Below are 14,688 nucleotides of genomic sequence, written 5' to 3'. Positions count from 1 at the left end.
TAAAACTCACTTTAAAAAGCAGCCCCTTAATCTACATTGCTCTAAGGAAACAATTTGATCTGATGACACTTTTTTTTTTTTTTTTGATCTTGAGACAGGGTCTCACTACGCAGTTCAGGTTGGTCTTGAGCTCACTCTGTAGCCCAGGCTGGCCTCAAATTCACAATGATCCTCCTGCCTCAGGCTCCCGAGTGCTGGGATTACAGGTGTGTGCCACCACACCTAGCCTGATGACACATCTTTAAGGGAATAAAGATTTTTTTTTTCCAGAGAGGCAGAGTTCTCCTCAAGCTTCATAGAATGACTGATAACCAATTTCTTCCTCCAAACAGAAAATTCCTATGATTGACAGCTCAAATGAGACAAGGCATAAAAGCACTGAACTCTACTCTAACCTTGGAAACTACTCCCTAAGCATTACTCTTGAGCATCCTTTCTGCTTTAAAAATCTAAGCCTCCAGTCAGGTGTAATGGCACACACCTGTAATCCCAGCACCCAGGAGACTAAGGCAGGAGGTTCACGCAAGTTCAAGGCCTACAGTGAGTTCAAGGACAGCCTGCACTACACAGAAAGACCCCATCTTAAAAAAAAAAAAATCTGTATCTCCAACTAAACCAATGTATTTCCTTACAAGGATTCATTCTATGCTGATGAACAAAAGCTGTAGAAACACCCTTAGAGCATAAGAAGCTGAAATGGAACTGAGGAGTGAGCAACAGCAGCAGGGACATAAATAAGGCCATCATGAAAACAGAAACATCTCTAAACCACCTAGGGCATTAATGTCTTCCACATAAAGATTTGCATGCGCCTCCTGTCCTGGAGACTGAAGTCAAGGCACCAAACACATTAAACACACACTCTACCACTGAGCTACGCCCCCAGTCCACACACAAAGATTGTCACATTATGTCTTTGTATGGCATTTTAAAAATTATTTTACATCCAGGAAAATTTAACTACAAGTAAGTAAATCTGTTCCTGAGGCTTTATGTTATCAATTTTTTTATTCATAAAGTGCTCAAAGCCAGGTGTGATGGTGCATGGCTATTATCCTAGCACTCTGGGAGGCTGAGGCAGGAGGACAGAAAGTTCAGACTGGGCAACTTAGTAACTCAGTGAGACCTTGTCTCATAAAAAACGTTTTTTTAAAGGGTTGGTAATACAGCTCAGTGTGATGGCCCTGGTGAATTCAATCCCCAGTACCACCAAACAAACAGAAACAAATTTTTTTTGTTGTTTTTTTTTTTTGAGACAGGGTATCCATATGGAGCTCAGACTGGCCTTGAGCTCACTTTGTAGCTCAGGCTGGTCTCAAACTCACAATGATCCTCCTGCCTCAGCCTCCCGAGTGCTGGGATTACAGGTGTGCGCCACCACGCCCGGACTAACAAAAACAAATTAAGCATCATCTTACACTCTGAGAGTCTTGCTATATAGTCCATATTACTGACTTTGAACACTGTGTAGCCCAGGGTAGCAGTGCTGGGATTATAGCATGGCTCGTCATGTAGTTTTTAATGCTATTATCCTTAGAAGAAATGAGAAAAAATATCTATTAAAATGTTGACCTGGGAATATGCATACTCAGAACTGCCCTTCTGATGAGCAGATGCCCAGGGAGGAAAGTCTGTTTGCTTCATTTGCTTTTCAGAATGAAAATATTAAGCTATAAACCAGCAGCATACAAACAGTGTTACACTTTTATGCCACACTTGTCCCTCACCCACCTTTTGGAAGTTTGGTATATGCTTGGAATCAATGGTGTTTACTTTCATATGAGGATGATTATCTAAAAATGATATCCTAACCAGGTGTGGTGGCACACACCTGCAATCCCAGCACTTGGCAGGCTGAGGCAGGAGGATCGTTATGAGTTCGAGACTAGCCTGGGCTACAAAGTGAGCTCAAGGTCAGCCTGAGCTGCATAGTGAAACCCTGTCTCAAAAAGACAAAAAAATAAAATAAAATAAATAAATAAAAATGATATCCTAGAGTTCCTATTTTTCTTTAGTGAGTTTCATATGTTGTTATACAGTTTGCAAGAATTCCTCTCAAAAAGGCCAAATAAACAAAGAAACAAAAAATATTATAAAAGGGCTGAGGATGTAGCTCAGGACAATGGCCCTGCATTCAATCCCTACTTCTACCACGAAAAGAAAATGAATGAAGTACTAATACATGGTGCAATGTGAATGAACCCTGTAAACATTCCACTAAGTGAAAGAAGCCAGCATGGTGTATGATTCCACTGACGTGTTAGGAGCAGGCAAATCCACCAGGTCCTCCAGCTCCAGGCAGCCTGCAGCTGGAGAGGGAGCAGGGAGAGTGTTTAATGGGGACTGAGTGCCCTTCCAGGAACAGGAAATGAAAAAGCTCTGAAAATAGATGAGGTGATGGCTACACAACACTGAGAAAGTATGCACTGCCACTGAACTACAGTATATAACTTAAGTGTCTAGACTAAGAGAACCCCAGGTAACAGAGACGCTGCCACTGTCCCATCAAAGAAAGTTAACTTCTGAAACAAATGCTGTTTGTTCCAGCACCCATTTAAAAACCTTGCTATTAACTTAAGTATATTATGAACATTTTCAAAATCAAGCCTTTTTATATAGTGCCCAATCCTTAAACTTTTGTATTTATCAGGAATTCTCATAAAATTCTTAACACCTCCTTTGCAATGTTTAGTCTATCCAGGAAGGAATCAGTTTTACATAATGTCTAAAACAATTCAAAGTCACATACTGTGACGCACACCTGTAATCTCAGCACACTGGGGGACTGAGGTAGGAGGATGGAAAGTTTAAGCCTAGCCTGGGCAACTCATCCAAATGAAAAATAAAAAAGGAGTGGGGAATGCAGCTCAGTGCAAAGGCACTAGGTCCAACTCCCAGAATTGCAAAAAATAAAATAAAATATAAAACAATTCAACTACATTTAGTTTTGTGTTTTGTTTTGTTTTGCTTGAGACAGAGTCTCACTATGTACCCCAGGCTGACCTTGAACTCACAAAGATCCACCTGCCTCCACCTCTTGAGTACAGGAATGACAGGAGTGTGTCAACATACAGCCACAGGTGCATCTTAAATTAGACAGACATTTGATTAAATTTACCTACCCATACTGTGAGATTATTCTTTTTTTTTTTAATTTTGTTTTGGTTTTGGTTTTTTGAAACAGGGTCTTTATGTAGTTCAGGCTGGGCTTTAACTCACTATGTAGCCCAGGCTGGCCTCAAACTCGTGGCAAACCTCCTGCCTCAGCCTCCCAAGTACTGGGATTAAAGATATGTGCCATTGTGGGATTATTCAGTGCAGAACATGTTTTTTTCTCTTCTTTTTTGAGACAGGAGCTTGCTATGCAGTTCAGGATGACTTTCAACCCACTATGCAGCCCAAACTGGCTTTGAACTCAGATCTCCCTTCCTCAGCCTCCAGAGTACTAGGATTACAGATGTGTGCCACCAGACCTGGCTGGCTATGTTCATTTCTAACGAACAAGATCAGCAAAAACTTTAAAACTTTGAAACTAGACTGCAAACCTGACTGATACGCCAAGGCACTCATGAGCCTCTCCCTGACACAAGCTATCAAGTCCTCTTACCTGTAATACAACAGGAAATAACACTTTGCCGACTGGCTGCTACATCAGACCAGATTCTGACAGCTCACCTAGCAGATGCTCTTGCTGGGCTCTGACTGGAGTGGGCTCTCTCTGTCCATGGATTAACCATGTCATTTATCAGTATAAACAGCAATTTTCCACTGATTTTTCAGTTTAAAATCAGAACATATATTCAGGGCCAGGCACGGTGGTGCAAGCCTGTAATCCTAGCATTCAGGAGGCTAAAGCAGGAGATTGCTATGAGTTTGAGGACAGCCTGGGCTACACAGTGAGTTCAAGGCCAGCCTGGACTACACAGCAAGACTATGTCTCAAAAAAACCACCCTTAATTTAGGGCCTACACAAACCAGCTCACGAATTAGGTGCCTCATACATATTATTACTCACTTAAGTCTGAGGACACTTTACAGACAAGCTAAGTGTTTGCACAGGGCTACAATACCAGGACATTGCAAAGCACTGCTCCAAACCAACACTTGTGAAACACAAATCACTTCTGCCAAGACATTCTGAGGATGCCAAACACTCACAATGTCTCTTAAACGTAGCTTCTAAAGGTATAATGAGTGAAACAAAAAAATGTGCTTGCCAGGCATGGTGGTACACACCTGTCACCCCAGCACTTGGGAGGCTGAGACAGGAGGATGATTGTGAGTATCAGGCCAGACTGAACTACAAAGTGTCTCAAAAAGAACTACTCTGTCTCAAAAAGACAATAAATAAAGAAACAAACAAACAAACAAGTGCCCACTGGTGAATTCAGTCCTATATGCATTGTTGTGAACATGCTGCTCGAGAAGACCACTTCAGAGAGACACTTCCTGAGCTCTGGAGAGGATTTAAGTCATTAGGCCTTCTATTATGCTTCTGAATGTGTCAGGTTTTAAATGTCAAAAGGGAAATTTCAAAAAGAACAGGAGAAGTCAGCACTGAAGCTAGTTTACCATTAATAATAAGTGAGCCAATTAATAGGTCTGTGTTTACCCAGTTAGGTTTTGCTTATTAGGTCAGTTGGAAAGCCGGAAGGAAACTGGTTTTAACTCCCATACAACCTGTATCATGACAACACCACTTTGCAGAAAAGTAGCTGATGCCAGCATTAAACAGGCATTTCACATTTGGAACTGTTTAAAACATTTCACACTGTTCCCTTTTTTCACTATCTCCACAATTCTTTCATGATTTGGACCCAGAGTATTTCCTTAAGAGCTTTAAAACAAGGAGAGGGACAGCAGTGAATGTTGAAACCTTCCGTGCACCAAACACTACATGAATTTTCTTATTCCTTCCTCATAACCACCTTGCAAGACAGAAGAAACAGAAGCTTAGAGAAACGAAGTAATCTTTCTCAAATCACAGAGCGAGCAGAGACAGAGCCAGGGTTCAAACTCAGATGTGAATTATTATTATCGTGTTCCACAGCACTAAATGGCTGTCATTCCCTTAAACTGAAAAATAATAATAACAATAATAACAATATCAAAGAAGATGAACTGGGTCATAGCTAAGATCCTTAAGGATTAAAATTTTATGATAACATAATCTTAGACAGAAAAACCTGTGTAAAATAACAACTTGGGAGTTTAAAATGTTTAGTACCTCAAAAAGTGGTGTCAACCTTTTTAAATTCCTGGGAAGGCCTATGTGAAAGACAACAAAAAGTAGTTACAGCCAGGTGTAGTGGCACACACCTGTAATCCCAGCGCTTGGAAGGCTGAGGCAGGAGGATCACCACAAGTTTGAGGCCAACCTGGGCTACATAGTGAACTCAAGACCAGCCTAGACTACAAATGAGACCCTGTCTCAAAAAAAAATACAAAAAGAAAAAGAAAGCATTTTCAAGTAGAAAAGTAACAAGTATAACATTTAGTATTAACAGAGAGGCCTACTGCAAAAGAGCCACTTGTGCCCCCACACAATGCTGTTTAAAAACTGCTCTCCAGTGTGAGCCTTGAGTAACCCATGAGTAACCCGTGCCTGGATAAACACTGGGAGACCACAGTCAGACAGGCTTAGAGAGGCGAGGTTTAACTTCAACCTGCTTCTTTACTGTTCGCAGGGAGGATACTGGGCTCAGGAGCCTATCTTCTGGGTTTGAGTCCCAGTTTTTCACTTTCAGTCTAGCTGTGACTTACAGAAGATAAGCTCTTGTGAGCATTGGAAAGATTAATGCATGCACCCTAGGAAAGAGCCTAGGGAAGTGCTTGGTAAAGTTCCCACTGTTAGTAAGGACATTTCCCAAAAGCTTTATCAATCTGCTATAAATGATAAGTGGCTGTTTCCTGTGTGTCACCAAGGGGGGAAGGGATACAGTGCTGTTTCCCAAACTTATTTGATGATAGAACCCACTTTTTCACACAACAGCCCTCAAGAAGACTGGTTAATGTCTTTAGAAGGGCAAATTAAAAAAGAAACCTTAGGAAACAACAGAGAATGTCATTACTAAAATAAATGTCTCAAAAACTGGACTGTGTATGTATCTGTGTGTTTGTGTGCATGTGTGCGTGTGTGTGTGTGTGTCTGTGTGTCTGTGTGTATGTACCCAAGGGAGCTCTAATACTAAGCTCCATCCCCAGCTTTTTAAAAATTTTGAGTCAGGCTCATGCCTGTAATCCTAGCACTTGGGAGGCTGAGGCAGGATTGCCATGAGTTCAAGGCCAGCCTGAACTACATAGCCAGACCCTGCCTCAAAAAACAAAACAAAAATAAAATTTTGAGACAAGGTCTCAATAAATTGCCTGAGTTGGCCTCATGCAGTAGCCCTCCTCCCTCAGCCTCCTGAGGCAGCCAGGATTACAAGGGACCCCACCACACTTGGGGTAAGAAGATGAACTTGACACAGTTACAAGCTGCAGGAAGCTGAGAATCAAGGGCAGGAGGTTTCTGTGCTGATCCCTACTCTGCCTTACTCTTTACTGTCAGCTCACTCCCTCTTCTATGCTCACTTCTGACCATTCAGGACCCTTTCCTTGTTCTCTCTGCTCTTGCCCTGTGGACCTGCCCTCCACCTCCCGTGTCCCCACTCTGCAAAACAACCCACCCCAACCTGTCCCAACACCACCTCCTCTGTCCTGAGGGCCTCAAGTGTGCCCCACTTAGTCTGTTTCATCAACACTCCTCCGCTCAATTCCTCTGCTGACGTCTGCACCCTAAACATAAACTATCATCTCCACCTGCCAAGATCTCCCTCAGACTGCCTCCCTCCAGTTTGCGTGTACTTTCAAGTCTCTGAACAAAAACTGTATTTACTTGTGTGTGTCCAGTCCACTCTAACCCAGGACGATTTGACTTTGGCCTCCAGCACTGCCCTGAAACTGCTCTTCCTCACATCCCCTGCCTCTGTAGTGCTGAAATAGCCAGGGTCATCATTACTTAAATGCTGCGGGCTTTGCGCCTGGAACTGACTGCCCCACCATCCGCCTGTGCCTGCAAAGGTTTGTCATGGTAGACTGGGCCCTCTACCCTGAAGGGCTCTTATTGTTGCAGACTTTTCCTGAGCTCTACTTTTATCTCTTCAACTCTGCACCTAGAAGCTCCATCTGGTTATTTTACAAACATGTCAAACTGAACTTGTCCAAAATGTCCTTAACATCCCACTAGATCTTCTCTATATCTAAGTAAGAACCTAACACTCACATGGGGCTACTATTTTCTCCCTCATGTCTCCGCCAATTACCTTTTCCAGGTTAAAGTAATTTAAAATAGGAACATGAGCCAGAAGTGGTGGCACACACTTGTAATCCTAGCACTCAGGAGGCTGAGGCAAGAAGATTGGTGTAAGTTCGAAGCCAGCCTAGGCTACAAAGTGAGTTCAAGGACAGTCTGAACTACACAGCAAAGCCTTGTCTCAAAAAGACAAAAAATAAAAAAAAAATTACTCAAAAAAATAGATTTGGAATAATAGAAAATATGTTCCATACTATGTTGAGCAATAATATGTCAACTCTCCCTTTATGAATCTTTATATCTAATGCAACCTCAAATAGAATGTGTTTTAATTAAATCATGATCAAGAATAAACACTTCAATATATAATGTTTACAAAACAATGAGCTAGACTCCAATTAACCTTTTTCTATGTAAACAGGTAAAATAATTGGGTCACCACAGAAAACAAATTCTCACAAATCACAAAGAACTAATAAGACAGTAAGCAGTTACTCAGCCAAGACTATAAGGGAAAACTAGGAACCCAGGATAAGTTAACACTGGAGGGGCTGGGGATTTAGCTCAGCAGCAAAAGCGCCTGCCTGGCAAGCGCAAGGTCGTGAGTTCAGTTACTGGTAGCAGAGAAAAACCAAAAAAAAAAAAAAAGTTAACACTGGAACTTCATCTTTTTGAGACAGGGTCTCGCTATGCAGTTCAGGCTGTCCTTGAACTCAGTAGTCCAGGCTGCCCTCAAACTCACTGCAGTCCTCCTGCTTCAGCCTCCAAGGTGCTGGGGTTTTAGGCATGTGCCACGATGCCCCGGTGGAACTGCTCTTTAAAGGGGGCTGAGAGGGTACTGGAAAGATATACACTGGTTAGAAATAAAATTAAAATTGGAAAGCTGTTCTCAAACAAAGTCACATCAGACTGAACATGACTGAGCCCTGCCCAAACAGTCATCTGGAGCCTGAGGAACAGAGGAATATGACCGCAGGGCACCAAACGTCTGAAAGCAGGGACTGTGATTAATACAGCTCCAGGCCATTCAGCAAAAAGCCCGCTGGGCAACAGGACAGTATGGCTGAAAGGACCACCAAAAATGGCCATGTCTGCACCAACAGATAATTCCTTAGTTTTGATGACTGTTCCATGGCTATATAAGACATTATCATTATTTTTATTTGGTTTTGAGACAGGATCTTGCTATGTGGCTCAAACTGGTCTTGAACTCATTATATAAACCAGGCTAGCCTCCCTCAAACTCGAAGTAATCCTCCTGCCTCAACTTCCCAAGTGCCAGGATTACAGGCGCATAACATCATGTCTGGCTAAAATGTTAACATTAAAGAAATACTGATGAAGGATTTATAGAAAAGTCTATGGAATCTTTGCAACTCTTCTATAAATCTAGTTATTTCTAAAGAAAAAGTAATTCCAAACAATTTATGATAAATAAGATTTAAAAACTACAGAATATAGAAAAGCTGAATATACCCACTCCTTGTTTTTTTCAATTATTAGTACCTTAATTATCTCAGAGCACTTTGATGATCTTTGAAGCGATTTTAAGCACTTTTCTTTCATTATTCAAGATCTGCAGGTTTTATCCTACTTTTTCAATTCAAATTCATTGTTTGCTATTCCTACTACTTTAGACTGATCACCATGGATTAAAGCTGGAAGAACTGAAATGTTCCAAACGAGAACAGAGTCCTGGTATAAAGAAACAAGAGAGCAGTGATGTCAGAAAAGCTCTGAATACTTCCACCAGGAACGGATCTCAGCAACCCTTGCTGCTGAGTTCATGGTGCAACAGGATTGGGCAGCATCTGGGGTGCAAAATGTGCAGTTATCGAGACCTTCTGTGATTCTCCTGCTGCTCTTCTCCTTGGTATACTTCTTAATTTTTCCCTTAGGAAGCATTAAAATAAACAAACACCGTAAAATGCAAGGAACTGGACTTTTCAGGGCTTGTTTTTAGCTTACTCTGATTTTAGTATATGTGCTGCCTAATCTTTTCTAACTAATTTAAAGCCAGCTGTGATTCCTCTTCTATTGCAGTTTAGTTCCCCTTTTTTCGTGGTGGTGTGGAGGTTGTATTATAAAAAGAAAGGAGACAGAAAATATGAAATTACAGGAGATAGCCAAAGTTACCATTCAGAGCCAATATATGGGCCTAAACCAAACAATTTTATTATTTTATTTATTTTGAATAAAATAACTGTGGTGGATTAACTAATGGTCATCTTGTGACACTCAGATGAACTGAGTCAGCATGGCTCTGGGTGTGGAAGGCCCACCTGAGGATTGTTGCCAACAGCATGAAAGAAGATCTAGAAGGGAAGATGGTGCTGTTGATTCTCCTGGAGAGACTCATCATGCTGGATATTCCTGGTATGAACTTGGTCATTCTCATCTTTGGAGAAGCTCAGGTCCTCGCTGCCACTGCGGATGGCTGTAGTTCTCTTCAGGGGAGCTTTGGTCTTTACCTTTAGTGTCACTTTCTGGCTCCAGTGCAGATCCCTCAGCCTCCTTGCACAGATACTTCATCCCACTGCTGCAGACTTTCTAGCTTTCACCACTGACCTTTGGGCCTTCCTACTGTAAATCCTTGATACAGACTTGCATGAGACATTGTTGTGGGCTCTATGGCTCCAGCTGGATTCACGCAGGACATTGCCATGGGCTCTAGGTCTTCAGCTGGACTCATGCAGGACACTGCTGTGGGATCCAGGCCTTAGCTAGATTTTTTGGGTCTCTAGTGTGTGGACAGATCTCCTGCGCTCTTGTATTTAATTCTTTGGATGAATACTATAAAATAATCCCATAAATTATTAGTCTTGTATTAAATCTTTTCCCTTATAAACCCTGACAACAATAACTCTATTTTCTTTTGGGGTTTGTTTTTTTTTGCTTTTTTTTTTTTTTCAGACAAGATCTCACTATGTAGTTTAGACTAGTCTTGAACTCACTATGCAGCCCAGGCTGGTTTTGGTTTGTTTGTTGTTTGCTTGCTTTTTGAGATAGGGTCTCCCTATGCAGTTCAGGCAGACCTTGAACTTACTATGTAGCCCAGGGTGGCCTCAAACTTGAAGTAATCCTCCTGCTTCAGCCTCCCCAGTGCTGGGATTACAAGGAAGCACCATCACGCCTAGAAAAATAAATCTATTTCGGGGTATAGACTATTAGCAACTCCTGACCTAGAAAAGCACAAGGTAGAGACAGACACTCTAGCCTGAATTTCCATCCCAGACTCCTGCCCTTCCTCCATCACCTGTCCCAGCACCTTCCCACTGATATGCCGACTTGGCTTCTGCTTTGTCTTGAAGAGCTGCCCTGAACTTGTATCTTGGCTGGCTGGCAGATAGCAATGCTAGAATCAAGAGGTAATCCCTGCGTGTCACTCTCCAAGGGTGGTCCAGACACCCAGTGAGGCTCCACATTGCCCAGAAAACTGTGGAGGGCAACTATGAAAGGCACCAGAATATCTAAGTCAAGTATCCAAGGTATGCTCCTGATAAGACACCGCTATGGTAGGGAGTGCGGTGAATGTCTTCTCTGCCCTTAGCACAAAGAAAGGGAAGAACTTCTGTTTCCACACAAAGGCCAGATTAGCCCATTATCGCAAGCCACTTGCCTACACACTGCCCTGGTGACGGCCAGCTGCTCATGGAGACGTCACTGAGACATCTGCTGACATGACTTGAGCACGTGCGCTTTCACTGTAATCCCCAAAAGGCAGACAGGTTTCTGTTATCTTCCTATCTGGTAACAGTGTTATGCTATCGCTTTATAGTCATCAATGTCCAAAAACAAGAGCAAGACTCTTTTTAGGGTGTAGAGTACTGCTGGAGACAGGGTCTTGCTATGTAGTTCAGGCTGGCCTTGAACTCATGGTGATCTTCCTGCCTCAGCATCCCAAGTGCTAGGATCACAAGCGTGCACCACCATATCCAGCTAAAGCCTGTTTCTTCTGCAACTCTTTCATGTTGGTCAAGGGAAAGGTACTTTCTGCTTCTCTGGCATAAATTATGTCCACTTATAACAGCATTACAGGTGTGCCCCAAATTTTAGCTTACACTTCCTCTTTTAGTTTCCAAACTTAACCTCATACTGAAATAACAACTGATCTAAAACACATATTCGTGGAGGGGAGTTGGTTTATGAGACAGGCTCTCACTAGGTAGATAGGCTAGACTTAAACTTACTGTGTACCCCAGGCTGGCCTTGAACTCATGGTGATCCTCCTGCCTCAGCCTTCCAAACACTAGGATGTACAAGTGTACAACATCATGCTCGCTCTAAAACTTTTAAGGGGAAAATGTTTAAAACAAAATAAAGATTTGCTTTTAGAGGGTCACCCACATGGATTAATAGAGCCAAACGATGAGTAATTGTATTTTTTTTTTGAGACAGCATCTCACTACATAGTTCAGGCTAACCTTAAATTTACTATGTTCAAATTTAAAGTGATCCTCCTCAGTCTCCCCTGTGCTGGGATTACAGGCATGAGGCACCATGCCTAGCTAGTAATTACCTATCTTATCCTTTGTGCATACAGGAAAACAAAAAAATTAAACCTCAATTTTTTAAAAAATGAAGAAAAAAAAAAAAGGACATGGTGAATAACATGTAGATAAGACTGGAATCCAATCTTTTTTTTTTTTTTTTTTTTTTGTCTTTTAAGACAGCATTTTGCCACGTAGTTCAGGCTGGTCTTGAACTCACTTTGTAGCCCAGGCTGGCCTCAAACTCACAGCGATCCTCCTGCTCCAGCCTCCCTAGTGCTGGCATTACAGATGTGCGCCATGTCCAGCCTCAGAATCCAATCTTAACACAATTTTTAAAAACACTTAAAGGGACTTTTAAGACCTACTTAAAGGGATAGGATTGTACCAAGACTTTTCATGTTTACTCATAACATGGAAAGAATCATTAAGCAGGAAGTATTAATAAAACCCACCTTGAATGTTATTCAGCAATACAGCAAAATGAAAACCTAGCCCCCCCAACCAAACAGGCATGACCAGCAATGGACTAATGAGGAAAAGAGAAAGGTTTTTTAGTCATTATTGTTTTTGAGGAAAAATTACTACAAACCTTGAAGACTTCAGATCTTCTTCTCTGATATAGCTTCTTTTTTTTGCTTTTACAAAGGCATGCTCACTAAAGAGGAAAAAAAGTCAAAATTAAAAACTTTTCAGGAGCACTTAGAAGGTGGAGGGAGGAGTTTGAGACCAGCCTGGATTACATAGTGAGAGCCTATCTCAAAAAAAAAAAAGTAATTACCTTCCTCAAAAGGGAAAGAAATAACTCCAACTATATACTAAATGGGAATAGAGGGGATGGGGCTGGATAACCTCACTTTTTGAAAACTATCTGAGCTACTATATAGCTCAGCAGCATAAGCACCTGCCTGGCAAACTCAAATTTCTGAGTTTGATTCCCAATACCAAAAAAAAAAAATCATTATCTAAAACTATCTTTGCTCCTGTAATCCCAGCACTCAGGAAGCTGAGGAGGGAGGATCCTTGTGAGTTCAAGACCAGCCTGGGCTACAAAGTGAGATCAAGTCCAGCCTGAACTGCACAGCGAGACCCAGTGACAAAAAATAAATAAATAAATAAAACCACCTTTGCAATTTGAATTATTTTTACAACTTACAAATAATTTTAAAACATAGGGAGATTTTGATTTTGTTTTATAAGAAAATTTCAAAAATAAAAACATCTACTTTACAAGGTTCTCTTGGAGCCAATTTGTAAGATCATGGTGATCTTCCTGCCTCAGCATCCCAAGTGCTAAAACTATCTTTGGGCCTGTAATCCCAGCACTCAGGAAGCTGAGGCAGGAGGAACTGTGTCTTTATGGACAAAGACACAGTCCATAAAAAGTAATTTTCATATCTCTATTCCTCTCGTCTTCCAAAAGTTCTTCAAGTCCACCTTCTTGAATTCAGGCGAACAAGCCCAAGAAAACGCAAAGTGAAACATTTATCTTTCTGCAGGCTGTGGTTATAAAAAGAAATGATAAGTGAGATAAAACTAAGCTCTTAAACCACTTTCCTCAAAACCTATCAAAAAATTTAATTTGAAAAGTATTTGCATATGCCTAGTGAGACTAAAGACTTGAAGGTAAAAACCTCAGGCTTTAAGGAGTTGGTTATTTGGAAACTTTGGGAAGTGTGTTTTGGTTATTAACAATGTGGAGTAAAAAAAATTATAGTGCTATCAAGTGAAAAAAGACTGGTACCACCAACTTGTGACTATCAAGACAAATTCAGGACGCAGGTCAGAGGATCTTTTTCACAGTAAACGCTATTCAAATATAAATAAACACTATCATTTACTTAAAAAATAAGGCAAAATGTAAGCCCTCTCTGTAAGAAAAGGTAACCTTTGTTTTCAGAGTACAGAGATAGTTACCCTTAAAGTAACCAATCTAGACGGTCATCACATGTTTTAACTTTCTCTTTCAGAGATGAACAAAATCATTTAATAGATGACTAACAGAAGGGGAAGAAAGAAGAGTTAAGATGTGTTATGCACATGTACCAACCCCTCCCAATGAATGCAATCATTATGGGCGGCAAACATGAACTAGTACAAATCTACTTTTTTATAAAAATTCACAGTAAATGAGATATTAAAAACCGTCAAAAGTGTGTGGTGGCATCTCGCTGCCTTGGGGGCACTAACTTACCACGGGGATTGAGTTTGTTCAGCCTCTCGCATCCGTCTGTCCAAGTATGAAACTGAACACATAAGTTTTCAAATCATATCTTGAACCACTTAACACAAAAGTATCCCCGAGCTGTTCCTTGGGCCATTGTCGCACTTCTACAGTGCCCCTGTTTTACTTTAGTCTCTTTTCAAGGGTGTAATTCTACCTGCTGTGGTGGCACACCCTTGGAATCTCAGCACCAAGGAGGCTGAGGCAGGAGCATCGAGTTCGAGGCCAGCTGAACTACATAGCGAGACCCGGAAGCAGACAGCAAACCGTAGGAGACAACAATGCTATGCCTCACTGAATCATCTCCTCTGCGCTGAGCCGAACTGGACATCGGAGCCCCAGTGGCGAAGGCGGGCGGCTGGGTACGCCCTGCACCTCCACAGCGGGACTGGGCAGGAACCGAACCTCTCAGCGTCCGGCTCTGCGTCGCTTTCCGGCTTGGCGCCCGAGCCCCACACACTCGGTTCCGGGCCCAGACACCGCTCCCCCCGCCCCCGCCGCCTTTCCAGCGGAGGGCCCGCGGGCAGGAAAGTGGCGGTGAGTCACAGGCCCCAGACCCACGGCCAGACCGCAGCCTTCCCTACTGCCGTGCTCCCCGCCCCTCAGCCGCTCCGGACCCCTAGGCCCGAGACCAGCGCCCCTCCCACCGACCCCCCTTCCCCAAACCCCTCCCCCGACGC

At 42.3% G+C, this 14,688-nt stretch overlaps 1 protein-coding gene across 5 annotated transcripts in view; it reads right to left on the bottom strand.

The window, feature by feature from the left end:
* The window catches only part of Fam35a (family with sequence similarity 35, member A), a 93,269-nt gene extending 78,601 nt beyond the window's left edge, over window positions 1-14,668 (bottom strand). For 4 of the 5 annotated variants that reach the window (XR_001231666.1, XM_005407912.2, XM_005407911.2 and 1 more), the window contains exons 1-2: window positions 13,979-14,668; window positions 12,377-12,442 (exon numbers count right to left, since the gene is read on the bottom strand). The gene's annotated coding sequence lies outside the window, so the exon portion shown is untranslated. The remainder of the gene's footprint in view (window positions 1-12,376; window positions 12,443-13,978) is intronic. The other variant, XM_013506312.1, reaches the window with a different exon arrangement.
* Window positions 14,669-14,688: the final 20 nt, after the last annotated feature.

This window comes from Chinchilla lanigera, unplaced genomic scaffold (genome assembly GCF_000276665.1).
Source record: "Chinchilla lanigera isolate Chin_1 unplaced genomic scaffold, ChiLan1.0 scaffold00109, whole genome shotgun sequence".
Classification (NCBI taxonomy): domain Eukaryota; kingdom Metazoa; phylum Chordata; class Mammalia; order Rodentia; family Chinchillidae; genus Chinchilla; species Chinchilla lanigera.
The sequence above is the reverse complement of the archived record's forward strand: the minus strand, read 5'-3'. Positions and strand labels throughout refer to the sequence as shown.